Below are 18,493 nucleotides of genomic sequence, written 5' to 3'. Positions count from 1 at the left end.
TGAATTAATCAATCTATCTTTTAAGTGTTTTGAGATAGACTCTTAATGGGGGGACTAGGTTCTTCTGCCTGAATGGAGCTGGGGTTCTTAGGCTACTATCATGTCCCAGATAAAAAATGAAGTCAATAGGAGTTAGTTTGTGGCTGCACTATGATAAAAAAAATATATAAAAATTATAAAGGAGTCTAAAAACATTTTGAGGTGACTGTAGAATCTTGTCAGAGATGTTGGTCATCAAAAAAAAAAAAGTTGGTTTTGTCAGGTTGTTAACGTCACAGAGGTTACAAATTATAAATAAAAATAAAATTAACAAAATCCAAATGCTAAGGTGTTCATTTACCTCCAAATAGATAGAAAATCACAAAAAATATATATTGCAACACACTTTTTTTTTTTGAGTACCAGGAGGATATTGGCCTGATTCATCAGCTGGTTTCACTTCATGGAAATCACCTGATCTCGCAGCATTAGAATTCATTCACTTGATGGTAGGCGGGTACTTTTTTAATTTAACCAATCACTGCTATTTGGTCGTGACATATGTAATGTGCTGCTAACGGGGCTAACTGGTATATTAAGCTTTTCCCAAATCCCGTAGGAAGAAGGGCAATAACGTCTTTCCTCTTGATAAAATTCACCAAACATTCTCTTTGTTCTGGCTTTAAATCCTCGATCTCAGGAATCCTTACCAACACAGAATGTATGGCTCTTTGCTGATTGGCTGGTGCCCAAACTTGCACTTCCAGGGTTTTTGCGAACCGTCTAGTGTATTCTGATTCCTGACCTAGTCGTTAGAGAGAAATGAAATTGAGCAGAGGCACTAGGTGGTGCCACCTTGGCTAGGAGGATATGTCTATGACCACAAAAAATATTAGCAAAATGTGCACACTAAGTTTAATACAGCATATTTTGAATTTAGGACAAAAACAAAGGTTAATAATATAACTTAGATTGCATAATTTTCCGTTTTAGTGAAATTAGGGTGGTGCAAAAATGAGTACGCCCCACAACAAAAACTACTGCAGAGTATATATATAATTTTTGAGTTGCTAAAAGTGGTAAAAAGTGCACTGTGTTTCAAATAAAGCCCAAATATACATTGCATTTGTATAAGTAGATTAAAATCAAATACTGCTACAAAATAAATAAATAAAAAATATCTATGAATATTTGTGGTCATTTGTCAAATTTGATCAGCAATAGAAGCTACTTTTCACACCAGGTTATTCAAGTTATATTTTGAGAGGAGACTGAAGTTACAAAACCAGTGTTTGCAAGTTGATAGGCAAAATATGAATACAAATATGAATGGCTAGTAAGGTCAAAGAATTAAAACCCAGAATAAATTTGTATTTTGGGTGATAAACGTACCTAGTGTCTATAAATACTTCTTTTTTAAATGCCAGAAAATGCAACCACCACATCTCCACATCAAAATATGGGAACATTCCATTTAAATGAGTTCAGTTTCATATTTGGAGAAATAAAAACTCAGCAACTTCTAAAACTAGACCAATTATAGATTTTTTTTTTTTAACCTTTTTTTTTTTTACTGGGCAACATACATTCTATATTAACATTATTTAGCTTGTAATCAGTCATTAGTTCTTGTAAAGTCATTTTTTTTACACTTTACTATTACAGATTTTCAGTATAGACTTTATATTTAGGTGTGAATTGGAGCAGAAAACTTTTAGGGGCTTCCCTGATGTTGCTACGGAAACTAGAAAAAAAGAAAAAAAAAACTATGTAAGTATGTAAATTGGATCAGTGATGTAGAACAGTGAAAGACTTTTATATAACCTGCTGCTCACTTGCCCCAAACAGAAAAAAACTCAGCAACCTCAACCGACTTTCATGTGGTTTTAAAGCTCTATTACGGGTTGTTGTGGCCCTGACCTTTTTGCTGTCCTTGCTGATTGGAATCTCATCAATCACAACACAAAGACACAGTGTTCACCCTTTTGGCTCAATCTAGTTAAGTACATCTTGTTAACTTGATCTAATCTTGTTCTCATGTAGAATTAAGAAGCTTACTCATGACTGCCTGTTTAAAGACAATGGTGCGTTCAGGTACATTTCCACCAAGTTTATTTATTTTTTCACTCCTAATCCGTAAATAGGAGCCTTGATAAACCTACTTACCATGAAAGTACGCTGGCACAGTCTGAACATTCTAACCTACTCTACTCTACCCTTCCTGTATCACCGCATGACATCACAAGGTGGAACAGAGTGTTTACAGTTGGAGAGAAGAACGCAAGGTTTGTGTGTTAAACAGATGTAAATGAAACAAAACACAACTCCGGGTATGTTTTTAATGAAGAAACAACATTAAAATGTTAAAATCTGAAAATAGGTCAAGTTGTGCCATTTAAAATCAATGGTGCATTCAGGTACATTTCCACCAATTTTTTTTCTTTTTCACACCTAATCCGTAAATACGAGCCTTGATAATACTATGTACCATGAAAGTACACTAGCACACTCTACTATGACTACTATTTACTATAAAAGTATGTTGGCACAGTCTGAACATTCTAACCTACTCTACACTTCCTGTATCACCTCATGACATCACCAGGTGGAATAGAATGTTTTCACTTGGAGAGAAGAACGCAGGGTTTGTGTGTTAAACATGTGTGAATGAAACAAAACATAACTCCGGTTATGTTTTTGATGAAGAAACAACATTACAAAACATTGAAATCAGAAAATAGGTCAAGTTGTACCATTTAAAATCAATGGTGCATTCAGGTACATTTCCACCATGTATGTATATTTTTTCTCTGTAAATATTAGCCGTGATAATACCATTTACCATGACGGTACTATGGTGCATTCTGAACATTCTAACCTAGATAGTCCTTTACTCTTATTCAATGCATTCTTCTTTTTATAACATGTTGCGTTATAATTACACGGTAAAGTGACTAACTATAATGTCAGTTAGTATTGTTAGTCAACTAAGTATTTTTATTTTATTTTTATTAGTGTGTGGAGATTCTTGTACCATAACGTTATTAACCTGGTAAATTTTAGGTCCTATGTTACGCAAAACTGAGTTTTGTAAGCCATGTTATAATGTTGTTACCTCATCAAAATCATACCTGGAGTTGTGTTTTGTTTCATTCACACATGTTTGAATATTGAGCGTTATTAGACTGTCTACATCTCCAAACCCCACAATGCTCTGTTGCACCTTGTGATGTCATGAAGTGGTAGTTGTCAAATTAACAGCAACCTTATCTTTTATTCTGTAGAAATTGGTAATTCCAAGGCTGAGATCATCTAAAGTATTCTAATGAATTTGTGTGACGTTTGCAAACACACTGGAGCACTTCCTGTATTGCCACATGGCATCACAAGGTGGAACAGAGTGTTTTCTGTTGGAGAGAATAACTCTAAATATGCAGGGTTTGTGTGTTAAACATGTGTGAATGAAACAAAACACAACTCCAGGTCTGTTTATGATGAAGAAACAACTTTAAAACATAAATGATATATGACTTTAATGGTGCATTCAGGTACATTTCCACTATTTTTTTTATTTTTTTTTTTTTTCCCACTCCTAATCTGTAAATAGTAACCTTGGTAATACTATTTACCATGAAAATACATTGGCGCATTCTGAACATTCTAACCCAGATATTTAAAGTCATATTCATTGCATTCCTATTTTGTCATTTGTTTGCGTTATAATTACACGGTAAGGTGACGTCAGTTAGTATTGTTAGTCCACAAAGTATTTTTATTTTCTTTGGTGTGTGAAGATTCTTGTATGATGACATTAATTCCAAGGTACATTTTTATATATACTCCTCATTTTATCATTTGCCCATCAAATCTTTTTAAATGTTGTAACATTTTGTGACAAATTTTCCATAGAAATTGCATTACATTGCAGTTTGTTTTAAACTGTTTTACAGAATAAGAAAGACAAAACATGTAATCACCATACAATTAACAGTAAAAGAAAAGAAAGAAGGGTGTGGAATGAAAAAACAAAATAAAAACAAAGGATAAATGCACAAATGTTGAACGTGGTCATTTCTATTACTGACTAGACCCAATAGGTCACTGTATTACAACATCCATTTATTTTAGCTTCCCCCTGTCTCTGTGAAACTTTATTGGTCTATAGAATGTTGTGAATGTTTTGATGTTTGTGACGATCTAAAATCCAGCAATTTAGTCTGAACTCCCGTCTCATTTTATAGACCAAAATCCATATGTAATTTAACAAATTTTCATATACAACAAGATTCACTTTTTACTGTTTTAAACAGTTCTGATTTAAAAATGTACATGTTTTAGTGTATTCGGGCAGTTTATTTCACGTACGTTACAGCATAAAGTGAGGTCAGCAGGGATTAAGAAATCGCATCCGGGAAAAAACACCTGTATCTAGTATGAACCAGACGTACATTTCAACAGAAGGAATGACTTTGGTGTAAAATAACTGACCAGTATTTTGAAAGAGCGTGACTGACCTGACAGTGAACACACTGTGACCTGGTGAAACAATTTCTGCATTTGTAGGGAATTTCTGGTATGTTGAAATTTTTATGACTGAACTACTGAATGCAACTTAGAACTTAAAATATACGGTCAATTATTGGTCAATTACTGTATAGTATGTTTTTATGTGGCACTTGGTTTGGTTTAGGTTTATGCAAAAAACACATTTTCTTTTTTAAATACCAAGAATAAAAAAAACCCAAAAAAACCCACTTACAACTTAGAATATAGTGTTAATTATTGTGTAATATTTCATATGGTACATGTTTTTTTTAATCAATTTGTCTTGTTTATTTTTGTTATCATCCAATACATATACTATTAGGACAGAAGGTTTATGCAAATTGCTCTAGAAAATGATACTGTATATATTGATAAATAATCCATTTGCTAAGCCTGGTGAGTTATGAAGTACAAAACGGTGTATTCTTTGTTACAACAAATAAGACCGGACAGGGCCTTGGACTTAATCAAGTAAAGTGCATCTTGTTAATTGATCCAATCACAAAGAATTATCAGTCTGGGTCTTGCGTAGAAATCACACTAAGACTGATTGACAGACATCTTTTATTAATAAAACACAAAATACTCAGAATTTTCCATCCCACAGATAACAGGTTTTCTTTTTTGAATTAACTGACACAAAATCGGCATTCAAATGTATAACCCAAAATGTTCAAAGTGCATATGACACCAAAACATAGTTCACATAATTATATTTAAGATTTTATTAAAAGTCTTACCTAGTTTCTTCTAGTTTTTTATTTATTATTTTGTCAAAGTTGATCATTTCACTTTTGGTTGAACACAAAAAGCAGATATGACGCACACAGAGATCTTTTTGTGACTTTCCCCCGGCAAACATAATCTTGAAAAGAGCCGAAACTTGGGCCGAAAATTTCACTTTCAGTATAGATAAGATTCGAATAAAAGATTCTTTGTGCATAAATTTTTCCTGCATTTTGGACAGAATTTTTAGAGTTAATGACCATAAGTGGAGGTATTATGCGTATTTTTGTACTTTTCTTTCAACTTTCTTCCAAAAACTGACATTTAACTAATGTAAATCTATGATAATTATTTACAACAGGTACTATCTGCCAAACTAAGTAATATTTAGAAAACATTTAAACATGTCTTGTGCACTTTAAAGGTCCAATATTCTGCAAAATTGACTCTTGTGAGTTTTAAGCCCTGATAAAATGTTGTTACCTCCTCAAATACATACCTGGAGTTGTGTTTTGTTTCATTCACACACATTTGAAGAACCCGTTTTTACTAGTTTGTCTTTATCTCCAAAGCTCAAAATGCTCCGTTCCAAATTGTGATGTCACGAAGCGGAGGTTTTCAAGTTACCAGCTGCGCTTCACTTTTTGTTTAGTAAAGATCGGCAATTCCAAGGCTGAAATTACCCATATGATTCTAATGAAGGTGTATGGAGTTTAAAAGTACACCAGCACTTACTATATTACCACATGACATCACAAGGTGGAGTGGAGCGTTTTCAGTTTTAGAGAATAGTGTAATATGGGCCCTTTAAAACGCGCTGACACCTCATCGGCCAGTCATTCTTGATCAACATAAATTAACTGTCAATACTAAGCACCTTCATTCGCACTGAGTAATCATTGCACCCTCCTCTGCCCGGTCCCCCGCTGAGAGAGCAGATGGTGTGCCATGCTCAAGGGCACCACAGCAGGAGGCAACCATCGGAACACCCACGGCTTGTTTTTATGCATTTCACAGCGCTCTTAAGTGGAGCTGACGAAGCCGTTTTGTCCGGGCTGTTGGTTTCCTTTTTAACAGTCATAAAAGAGAATGAATTTGTTGGGTAATTTGTCAAGAGTGTTTAGTTCTGTCCAGGGGTGTAGCACAAAATTTTGGGTATAAATCATCTTGGTGGGGCCGCTATATGAAAATTGCGTATTATAGATTTTGTGCACTTCAAAAACAAAAATCTAGCCAAGTTAAGATGACTCAGATTAAGAAAGTTTTATCATGATTTGAGTAAATTTCACTTGACAAGTAAAATTATCTACCAATGGAACAAGACTTTTTGTACTTAAAATATGAAAATACATCTTGCTACACTTAAAAAAAATACAATTATTCCATTGGTAGGTCGATTAAAGTTGAATCTACTCATATAAAGCAAAATGTTTTTAATTGAAGTCATTTTAACTTATCTAGATATTGCTTTTTAAAGTGTATTACAGATTTCGTGAAGGACCCCTGTTTCTATGGGTCCTAAGAAAACTGTACCCTTCACCCCTCTCCAGTCTGACGGCCCTGGTTCTGTGGTGGTGTTTTCTCTTTTTCTATGGAACTTTTGACTGTTTTAGTGGTCTGTTATGTAAGTGACCATAACTCATTATTTATTTTGAGAAAACCTTGGTAACCTTGACATCATCTGATAAAAGCCTGGTCCAATCTCTTAAAACAGGCTGAAATGTGCTTATCAGATACATGCTCTTACTAAATATGTTTCAGTCCAGATTACTTTATTTATACATTTTATAAACATGAGAATTTCCAAAGAGCTGCACAGACAAAGTAAGTCAATAAAAGAGAGAAAATTATGTTTAGAAAAGCCTTAAAATACATAAAGCTAAAAACTGCTCAAATTAGGTCCCAAAGGACACAAAGGACCACACAACTCACACTGTTAAAAACAAAAGAGTAAAGTAAAGGAGAATTTTCCAGTGTGATGCTAGAGAATATACTGCAAAGACACACGACTATGATGAGTCACTCAAATATGATTTAGGCCTTTAATCTAAAAGTGCAGTTTTTTTGGTGGAACCTTTTCTGAGGCTGGGTATCATTAAGAAGTTGCCGGTACGATACATACCTCGATACATAGGCCACAATACGATACATACGCTACCAGTCAAAAGTTTTAGAACATCCTAATTTTTCCAGTTATTTATTGCAATTCAAGTCGTGCAAGTTCAGTGAAGAGCTTGAAATGGTACAAAGGTTGGTACTGGTTAAAAAAAAGTCCAAGCTCTGCCAAAACTACTTCAGGCAAAAAGAACAAGATGGTGAGCTTGAAAACATGGAGTGTCCAGCACAGTCTCCAGACTTAAACCCCCCCCCTTTTTTTTTTTAGGATGAACTGGACAGAAGAGTGAAAGCCAAGCAACCTACAAGTGCCACACACTCATGAAATATTCAGCAACAGACTTGGGAAGAACTTTCTGAAGAATATTTGATTTCTATTGTAAAAAGAACGAGCCACGAGTGTGTTCAGCTGTTATATCTGCCAAAGATGGACATTTAGATGAATCAAAAGTTTAGAATATGTTTTGGTCAAAAGTAAACATAAGAAATTGAGTGCACTACTTTTTGGTAGTGCACTTTCGATTCAGTGCGATATATTTCAAATTGATTTGGTTAAATAAAAAAATAAATCATGGTTGTGATACTAAGAGTCTTTGTTAAACCACTTTTTCTGCAAAGTGAATATGAAATACAAACATTTTACTCATCAAAACAGTGAAAATTTCAAATGTGTTGCATAAATGAGTTTCCTTCCACTAAACAAGCAACAAAACTATATCACCTTAACAAAATAATTTAGAAAAATATACCAAAAAATACTCATGTTGATATATCGATACTGTATCATCAAGTTAAACAATACCATATATCCATAATATAATGTTTTGGCACACCTCTATGGAGATATGTCTGGAGTGTCTGGAATCACTGCATCCATCCGTGAAAAGAAGCAGCTGAGTCCACTAGGCTGAGATGTAGGTCAGATCTATGCAGAGGTGTCCCAGCTCACAATAAAAATACACACATATGCAAGAATTGTATACATGCACCCTATACATACAAAGCAATAACATCTCCATGGAGACAAGCAAAGTGAAAGAAAAAGTGATGAAGTTACATTTTGAAACTTTTTATGGAAAGAGGAGTTCATGATTGTTCGTCTTAGGCATTATCCACCACCAATCTGACAACTTTCAACCATAGTGTACAAAACATGTACAATTCTTTACAAAAAACCCCCACAAAAACCCACAAAAAGGAACAACAGAAAACTGAAGCTTTACACCAAAACACCCCAAAAATGTTTCTCCATCCTTGTATCGCTATCATATTTTCAATAACGCTGTGATGACTCATTTCTAAATCACAGCTAAACCATAATTTTTGCCTATCTAGTCAAACATCTACCGTCAGCCACCTCCTCCTCCAGTAATCTTTAAATGTCAGGTGCAGCCCCAGCGGATCACTGTTTCACTACTCAAATTGCTGTTTTTGGTTTCAGAACGAGCGCCTGTGCCTATCTCAACCATAATTAGAGGCTTTTGGCTAATCTTTCAACGTGTTTTGTCTCTCTTTGCCTTCGCAAATTTAGGTCAGCTCTCCATGACGTCTCCTGTTAGCCTCCCCCGTGGATTTCGACGCCGGATTACCACACAGTCAAAATAAAGCGCTCACCCTTCAGTGCAAAAAGACCTATAGCGTAGATGTTGTTGCTGGCTAAAAAACAGCTAAAAGGTGTCCTCTAATCCTCTTCTAAACTGACATTAATACAGCGTCAGGCCGGGGTCATATGGCGTAAACATTTGTGGGGTTGGGTTTTCCGTGGCGCCGTGTAATCCGGGGTTGCGTTGGATAAACGGTTTTGTTGCGAATTTAATCAAACTTTCTTTAAAGAGGTTTAGGGAGGTTTAGGGGACGTGGCTAAACAGATGTGTTTTTGATGTGCTCTTGAGCAAAACATCACACGCGACAAATAGTGCGACTACTTCATTCTTTGTACAGTACTGTCTTAAAAATAAATAAATAACATATCTTACCAGATTGCACTTCTTCACACATCTTGGGTACTCCGATTGTTCGAGGAGAGGCATTCAACTGCAAAGGGTAAGAAACGTCCAACAAAAATATTTATGTGTTTGGATGTGTGTTCATTGTGTTTTCAAGTAAAAGCACAGTTACATGGCTAAAAATATACACAATAATATGTAAGAGTATAAATTAAGCATGAGAAACACTACTCCAAATGCTTCAAATAGTACTAGTACTAATAATAATTCACTACACACTCATAATTCTTGAATTCTTGTGACTTTACTGCCATGTTATAATGCACTTATTTCCTCAGAAACATACCTGGAGTTGTGTTTTTTTTGTTTTTTTCAAACTTTCTTTAAAACAGACTTCCAAGTAGCTCGCCAAAGGGATTTCTGAATTACATGTATTGTTCTAAATAACTAAAATTTGATTAATGAAATGCGTATCATTATTGGAAATCTATCATTTGCCTCCTGACTTTGTGCACTCGTAAATAATGGTTTATGTTTTATTTAACTGTACCCCATCTGTTTTGCTGTGGCTCTTATATACTTTATTTCTTGTGAGCTCTAAAATGAGTAGCTCTGTGAAATTTTTGTTTTGGAAAAGTAGCACACCCGAGGAAAAAGGGTGGAGATCCCTGCTATAGAGACATTATTTATTTAATTTAAAATGTCGTTATTATTTTATATTATGCTTGTTCTGGATTCAATGTTAAAGCAAAACTATTATTAAACTCTTCTTTTAATAGGAAAAAGTTTAACATTACCTATCTCGAAAGAAGAGAAAACATGCAGATATCAGTAAATGTTTAGTTTGACCCATGACTTAGTTCCAGTTTTTAATTTTGGCCCACTGTGAATTTGAGTCTGACACCCCTGCTTTAAAGGCATAGGTGACGTGACTGAACAGATGTATTTTTGATGTGCTTTTGAGCAAAACAGCAAAGACGACAAATAGCGGTACCTCCTCAAACCGCTAGAAATTGTGATTTGCGATATGGTAGGACGGACTCAGGAAATGTAAGCTTATAGATATGAACCGATATCTCTGTTTTGAAATTGACAACATGTTTTTTGGAAATTTGTTACCATCTTCTACTTGTATTAATTAATAAACTGTAATATCGACTGGATTTTATCAAAGAGGGGTGGAATCAGGCCCGTCGACGGAAATTTGGAGGACTGAGGCCAGAATTTAGAGGGGGGCCCATGTAGCACAAAGAGTAAACTTTAAGCCTCCGATGACTTTTTAAAACAGCACTTATCTGTTTGTGCAAAAGAAGTTTTCATACATAAATACACTGTCTCGCAAAACACAGAAGTGAGTGGAAAAGCGATAGGTCACACCATACTGTGAATGTCAAGCAAAAAGATAACTGTATGCAAATTATTATGATTGTGTTTCAGTTACATCAATTAAAAAAAAGGACATTTTCTAAATAAGTAGGAGCAGGGACAGCACCATGTTTAGGACAACCCAAAAGAGGAAGAGCAGGTCACCATAGCAACAAAGGGTGTTTCTAAGGAAGCATCCAAACTGCAAATACCCCGCTGTTCTTACAAATCATGTGACAAAATTAATTCCTAGTTTTTACCTAATTCCCTATTTTATTTTATTTTATTTTTTTTCAATATACATTTTATTAATAAAACATTAACACTTGGATTAGATGTCTGGTGCCCTCTGATGGAAGAAAAGGATACTGAACCATGCCGAAATAGCTATTTAGCAGCAAATCTACATCACAATAATCATACAAACAGATAGAAACTCTGTAGTTAACGTAATATCCGCTATAGCCTTGTACGAAACAAAAAAACAATTGCCTGTTTGTTAGTGAAGTACAAACTGCTTGTACATGGCTGTAAGCTAAATGTTTAGAAGGGGAGCTTTACTGCTTTAAAGCGGGTTAGAGGTTTAGGGGATGTGTCTAAAGCTGTTTTTGTGTCAAATCTCACAAAGGAAACGGAGGAGTTTTTTCTCAGGGTGCATCCAAACTCACACGTCTTTGTTCAGAAGAAGCACGGAATACACACATTTAACTAAATTCTATTGTATTCAGTTGATTTGTAACAGTTGTACTACAGTTTGTAATTTGTTTTTAAAGCGACCATATTGCATTATTTTATTTTATTTTTTCAGTTTTATGTTATAATGTTCTTTCCCCATTAAAAACAAAGCTGGACTTGTGTTTTGTTTCATTTACACATGGACATGGTTACCACACACACCCTGCAGCTTCTATCTTTCTTTTTCACTTTGTTCCACCTTGTGATGTCATGTGATAATACAGGAAGTGCTCCATTGTGTTTTTAACCTCCATACACCATCACTAGATTTGGACAATTTCAACCCTGGAATTGCAGATCTCTGCTGAACTAAAGGTAAAAGGAGCTGTTGAAAACTACCACTTCATGACATCACAAGGTGGAACAGAGATTTTTGAGCTTTGGAAATGTAGACAGACTAATAAAGAGTTACTCAAATATGTATGAATGAAACAAAACACAACACCGGGTATGTTTTTGACGACGGAAAAAACATTCTAACATGACTTAAAGTTCACGTGAATCAATTTTGCGCAATATAAGACCTTTGAAACACTGCTAATAGTAGTTCAGTTATGGAAATATTGATCTGTATTCTTCCATTTATTACTGGCATTGTGTCCTTGGGCCAAACACCTTCTTTGATTCCAGCATATATGTGTACATTCAACAAATAACAGCGCTGTTGAATGTTTATATATGCAAAAAAAAAAAGTGTCAAAAAGTATAAAAAACGTTCCCATTCTTAAGATTTAACATAGTTCGTTTTAATTGTTAATTGCTATGGCAACGTTTCTCATTTTCCATCATTCTGGAACCCGTGGATGGATAGTGTTGAGGGTTAACAGGAAAATACTTCTGCAGAGCGATATTGCGGTAATAAAAATGGTCTGAGGATCAAACTCCTCCGCTGATGACTGCGTGGGAGGATCTTATCACTGGCCTTGGTACTATGCACTTTTCTGAACCGAATAAAAAGTTCAACGTGTAAGAATGAAGTATTATCAGTGATTATGAATGAAGTCTGTGTTACATCCAACGGACAAAATTCAAAGTTTGGCTCCAGTGACATAGAAACAAACACAGCAACAAAGGAAAGCTATATAACGGCTTTGATCCACGGGTTTCCATAGCGATTACCAAAGCGATTAACTATTCAAAACCATAACAGGAAGTTGAAAACCAGTGAACAAACGGACAGCTACTACTAGTACGCAACAACCTGCAAATAAATTTCCACTCCAGGTCTGTTCGTGATGAGGAAACAAAATTATAACATAGATCAGAAAATCTTTTTCCGGACGTTTGTAGAAACAAACTTAACTAACCACTTTTTCATTTGGCAGAATAAATTGTAGTAACGAGAATTGAAGAGAAGAGACATGAGGCTGAAGAGGTTTATTTTCCATCAGTACAGGACCCAGCACCCACAGAAATGGACCCAGTCTAGTGCAGTCCAGTCTGGCTATACTTCTTTTGTAGGGAGTGTTATACCTCTGATGACACAGGACTGAGCTTGCAACTAGCAACCTGCAAATAAATGTCCACTCCAGGTCTGTTCGTGATGAGGAAACAACATTATAACATAGATCGGAAAATAACGTAATATGGGACTTTTTTTTTTTTTTTCAGCTCTTTGTGACAAAATGAGATCACAGCACACTGTCTGTTGCTAATACTAAATAGTTATTGTTAAAAAGCCCTCCAGTTTCACTTTGCCATCTGAAAAAAGGTGTTCTAAAATCATGCACACACCTGAAAATGAATGTTTGTGGATATTAATGATGGCCTGAAGGGTTGGCGAGAGCTAGGGGAGTTAGACAGGCCTACTTCCTCCTTTTGCAATGAGAAATTAGCTACCTTCAGCTTTAAATAGACCCTGTACCCCATTTTATCATGTATTTGAGAAAAATATGTCTTGATGTATTGTACGGCCTGCTCTAATTATCAAGGGTTTTACTGAAGTATGCACAACTCTGCTCTGGTCTCTGAAAATTGTGAAAAAAGCTTATTAACTATGATGAAAGACTAGTGTAACCGGGTGGTTAGCAGGAACTAGTTTTTTGTCCTTCCGTAAGGCGTCTGTGAATGCATCTGCCTGTGCGTCGCTATGCGTGGCTCTCGGCATCAGTGATTATCGATTAGAAAAGGGTGTGTGGCAGTCGGGGCTTTCGATGGCTAGTGAAGGCGGCGCGTGTTATTGCGTGCCTCCCTTCTAGAATCCAGATTATGCTGCTGCTGTTGTGTTTTTCTGCTCTCAAATTCTCTCAGATTCTCTTGAATCTTCTTGAATTCTCTCACTAAGTCTGATCTCAAAGTTCGCCCATAAGTTCCTTTATCTGTATAATTAGTGTAGTTGTTATAGTGCGTACATATGGTTGGGGTAGTTTGTGCAATAGAGCAGTGGTCCCCAACATTTTTTGCGCCACGGACCGGTTTTATATCAAACAATATATATCGCGGACCGGACTGCGTATGGAAGGAGGCGCGGTGGACAGTCCGGCGGCATGGTTAAGTCCTGGCTAAATCCTGTTTTAGTCCTGATTGTAGACCTGTTTAAACCTGTTTTTAAACCTGTTTTTAGACCTGTTTTTAGACCTGTTTTAGACCTGTTTAAGACCTGGCTTAGACCTGCTTTAGTTAGTAGCGCAGCCCATGTCATGTATGGGAGTGGGGACGGTGTATGGGAGGGGGGATGGTCCACGCGACGTACGGGAGTGGGGGCGGTCCACCTCGTGTAGGGAATGGGTGACGGTCCACACAACATACAGCGGGGGGATGGTCCGCGCGACATACAGGAGGAGGGGATGGTCCTCACGACGTATGGAAAGGGGTATGGTCCGGGCGACGTACTGGAGGGGGGATGATCCATGCGATGTACGAGAGTAGGGATGGTCCGTGCGGCAAATGGGAGGGGGACGGTCCACGCGACGTATGGGAGTGGGGGCGGCCTACGTTGTGTAGGTGATGGGAGACGGTCTGCGCAACGTACTGGAGGGAACACAGTCCGCGCGATGTAGGGGAGGGGGGAAGCTTGGACGGTCCACGCGGCGTATGGTGGGGGGATTCGCACTTTCACGGCCCCATACCAAATGACCCACGGCTCGGTACCGGTCCACGGCCCGGGGACTGGGGACCCCTGCAATAGAGGATAGTGCAATGCAGTAGCACCTTGCACTTTATAACATCTAATATATCAAAACACTTTAAGATCACACACCCAGCACTTTACATCTAAAAAGAAGAAAAAAAACTAAAGCACCTTTTTATATTTGCACAGCACTTAGCACTGGGTACTGACTTGGGGGATTCAACTGGTTGTTTTGGTTTGATTCATCTTTGGTTTTTGCATTACTAATTTTGGTTTTGTATGATTTAATTTAGTTGAATCTCATATTTTAGTTCCAATTTGTTGTGTTAAAAGTAAGCGAGGAATAACTTTGGACCACTGCAAATGAAATAGTTCTGTTTTTCATGTTTTTAAGTGAGCAAAAATCATGCATACAGGAAATGAAAAAACAAATGAATAAAAAAATAAACAAATCAGCTCAAGTCGTGTGATTCTTTATTGCAGTGTTTGTAGTGCAATGGCAGGTGCTGTGAGGCAGGTGCAGTGCGGCAGGTGTTGTGGTGTGTGCAGATCTAACCTGACACTGCAGTGACATCCGAGCTGCTGTTTGTGCATACGCTGTTTTCACTGCTAACCTCCCCTCACATGTATTTAGTACATTTAAGCTGTTTACCCGCCGGTCTCGAGGATGGCGCTCTGTCAAGGGAAACACTCTAAGTTAGACTCTAGACACTGGCATTTTTGTGGGTGACGGGAAATGCGCCAATTCAGTTTTTAGACAACAGTGTAGTCTTTATTCTCAGAACAAACTCCCAACCATGACAATAGCTCTTTGTCTCATTTTCTGTTACGTCACAGAAACCTCAAACACCTGAAGGCTTATTATCTGTGTTGATATAGTGACAAAAAGGACATACTGCAAATCATTTCGATATTAAATAAAAAATAATAATTTCTATTAGATTATTCTCTGCATTTTTTTTTTTATAATTTCTGAACGTTTAATATTTGACCTTTTGTAATTCCATGGAAATAGAAAGTTAAAACCATACTCTGGAGATAGATGTTTTATCCCATACTGTAGAAGACTATAGCCAAAAGTAGTAAGTGTCAGGTTTGTGGAGATGCAAGCTTGCTTATAGTACCGACACATGCTTTTATGTTAGTCTATTTTTTGCCTAAAAGATTACATACTGTGACTTTAAATCTACTGTCTGTGTGTTTATTAGATTTTGGTCACCTGTGCTCTCTGGTCTTCTTCTGTCAGACCAAAATTGGTACACTGTCAGACTCCAGTAACATAGATAACATCTACAGAGCAAATAAGTGTGAGAATACAACACAGCCATGTCAGCCAATCTAATTACAAATGGTAGTATTGTACAAATAATCTTTAACTTAACTTTTTTTGCAGAATAAATTGCAGTAACCTGAGAATTGAAGAGAAGAGACATGAGGCTGGAGATCAGTACAGGCCCCAACACCCAGAGACACGAACACAATCTAGTGTAGTCCAGTCTGGCTATACTTTATACTGGCTATACTATACTATTGTTGTAGGGAGTATTATACCTCTGATCACACCGACCAAGATAACAAGGACTGAGCTGGCAGTGTGGGGCTGGCACAGCACAAATTGCAATTTCTTTATCATGCATTTTTTCTGATGTAGATCCTTTCAGTAAAAACGCTGCCCTAGTTATGTGTTTCTAGCCAGGCTGGCGCCACTCCAGTTAATTTCATTTACCTCCAGCAACTAGGTCAGGAATCAGAATGCACTAGACGGTTTGCAAGAAATCCGTAAGTTGTAGACTGCGCACCAGCCAATCAGTGAAGAGCTGTGAAGCCATGATGTCAAACTCAAGCGCCTGTCTGGGTTCCTTTTGTGGTACAGCACAACAGTAAACAAAGCGGTCGAGATGAATGTAGACGAAGACATACATTCTGTGTTGGCGACGATTCCCGAGATCGAGGATTTAAAGCCAGAACAAAGAGAATGTTTGGTGAATTTTATCAAGGGGAAAGACATTATTACCCTTCTTCCTACGAGATTTGGCGCATTACACACGTCACGACCAAATAGCAGCAATTAGTTAAATTAAATTAGTTAAAGTACCTGCCTACCATCGAGCAAATTAATTCTAATGCTGCGAGGTCAGATGGTTTCTAAGAAGCGAAACTGGCTTATGAATCATGCTAATGTGTTTCTACAATACTGATACAAGTTCAAATCTAATATCTAGTATCTAGTTTCAGTTCTACTTGTAGTTTCAGTAACTGAAGGACCACAAAACAGAGATAGTATTGTCCATTCCAGTCTAGTTCAGTTGTAGGGAGTATTATACCTCTGATTATGTAGGTCAAGATTGACTTTTATGTGTCTAAATCAATATTTGCACATTTGCATGTACGCGCTGCACAAACATCCTCAGGCTTAAGTTGGCTTAGACACATGAGTTAAAGCTAACAAGCATTTGCGCATCCTCCATTTACATAAAGGTTCTGTAAACTTACCTCCGCAAATAAGTTCTGGGCCCATCGTGCCAAGATAAACTTCATGTGACACACAAAGATGGATAGACCTGGGTCACATGCTCACCAGGAAAACCAAACATCTAGCCTTGTCCAACTGAATTTACAAAATACATGTACAAATTGTTGGAGAATAATGGTTCAAATATTAACAAATTGAGGAAGAGAAAAAATATTATGATTTTTTTCTCCTCTTTCTTAAAGGTTCATTGTGGAATTTTTTTGGTGGATAGTCTGTCACCTGCTTGTTTCTAAGATCATTGCTCTGAATGCTCCACAGTATGACATTAAACCGCTCTACCATACATTTATTCAATTACAGGTGGTTATATAGCTCAAAAAATAAATAAATAAAATAAAATAAAATAAATAAATAAAATAAAAAATGGAAAAATCAAGCATTCTGACTGGGGAGGCTGCCTTACCACAGAAATAACTTCTAACTTGGTCTGGTCTCCATGATGATAGAAAGTTTTAATAACCTATGAGAAGCATTCCAAACAAAGCAATAACATCTCCATGGAAAAAGCCACCCCCTTGTTGTATGCACTCCCCATTCCAGGAATGTCAAACTCAAATTCACAGAGGCCAAAATTAAAAACAGGGACTAAGTCGTGGGCCAAACTAAATATTTATTGAAAAATTTCAACAACATCTGCAAATTTTCTTTTCTTTCTAGATGTGTAATGTTAAACTTTTCTTATTAAAATACATGTTTAATAATAGTTTTGCTTAAACACTGAATCCAGAACAAGCATAATAATATAAAATAATAACATCATTTTTAATAAATAATGTTTCTCTAGCCTATCTGTAGCTGGAGGGCCAGCTCTAGTACATATTTGATATGATCTCGCTGGCCAAATATAATTATATTGCAGGCCAACATGACAGGTCTGACATGTCTGCCCTATTCCTCTCAAGTCAAAATGTGTAATGTCTTTTATTGTATTATCTCTAATATCACAAAAATCAATCAATCAATCAATAAATCAGTAAATAACAAATCTTGCCGAATGACAAAACCATTTCCTGGGTACTCCGACAGTACCAGGAGAGGCATTCAACTGCACAGTATAAGAAACATCCAACAAAAATATTAGATGTGTTGGGATGTGAACTCACTGAAATTCAAGGAAAAGCACAGTTACATGGCTAAAAAGGCACTCAATAATAAGTATGTGTGAGAAGTACAACTACTAATAATAATACTCTTTACAGTGCATTAGTCATTCACTTCACACTCGTAACTCATTACTAAAATGGTTAATTATTAAAGATCCGATATTACACAAAATGGATTCTTTTGAGCTTTAAGCCATGTTAGAATACTGTTATTCCCTTAAAAAACAGACCTGGAATTGTGTTTTGTTTCTTTCACACATGTTTGAGTAACCCTTCAATGCTCTGTTCCACCTTGTGATGTCATCTAGTGGTAGTATTCAAGTTAACATCTACCTTTTGCCATTTCTTCAGTAGAGATGGGCAAGTCCAAGGCTGA

At 36.6% G+C, this 18,493-nt stretch overlaps 1 long non-coding RNA gene across 1 annotated transcript; it reads left to right on the top strand.

Annotated features, from left to right (window-relative positions):
• Positions 1-1,562: 1,562 nt before the first annotated feature.
• LOC129411787 (uncharacterized) lies at positions 1,563-7,952 on the top strand. The gene is made up of 2 exons (XR_008633457.1): positions 1,563-4,552; positions 7,634-7,952. It is a non-coding gene; the product is annotated as an uncharacterized LOC129411787 (long non-coding RNA).
• The last annotated feature ends 10,541 nt before the right edge of the window (positions 7,953-18,493 follow it).

This window comes from Boleophthalmus pectinirostris, unplaced genomic scaffold (assembly GCF_026225935.1).
Source record: "Boleophthalmus pectinirostris isolate CB_2022bp ecotype Guang Dong unplaced genomic scaffold, ASM2622593v1 HiC_scaffold_6, whole genome shotgun sequence".
NCBI classification, from domain to species: domain Eukaryota; kingdom Metazoa; phylum Chordata; class Actinopteri; order Gobiiformes; family Gobiidae; genus Boleophthalmus; species Boleophthalmus pectinirostris.
The sequence above is the reverse complement of the archived record's forward strand: the minus strand, read 5'-3'. Positions and strand labels throughout refer to the sequence as shown.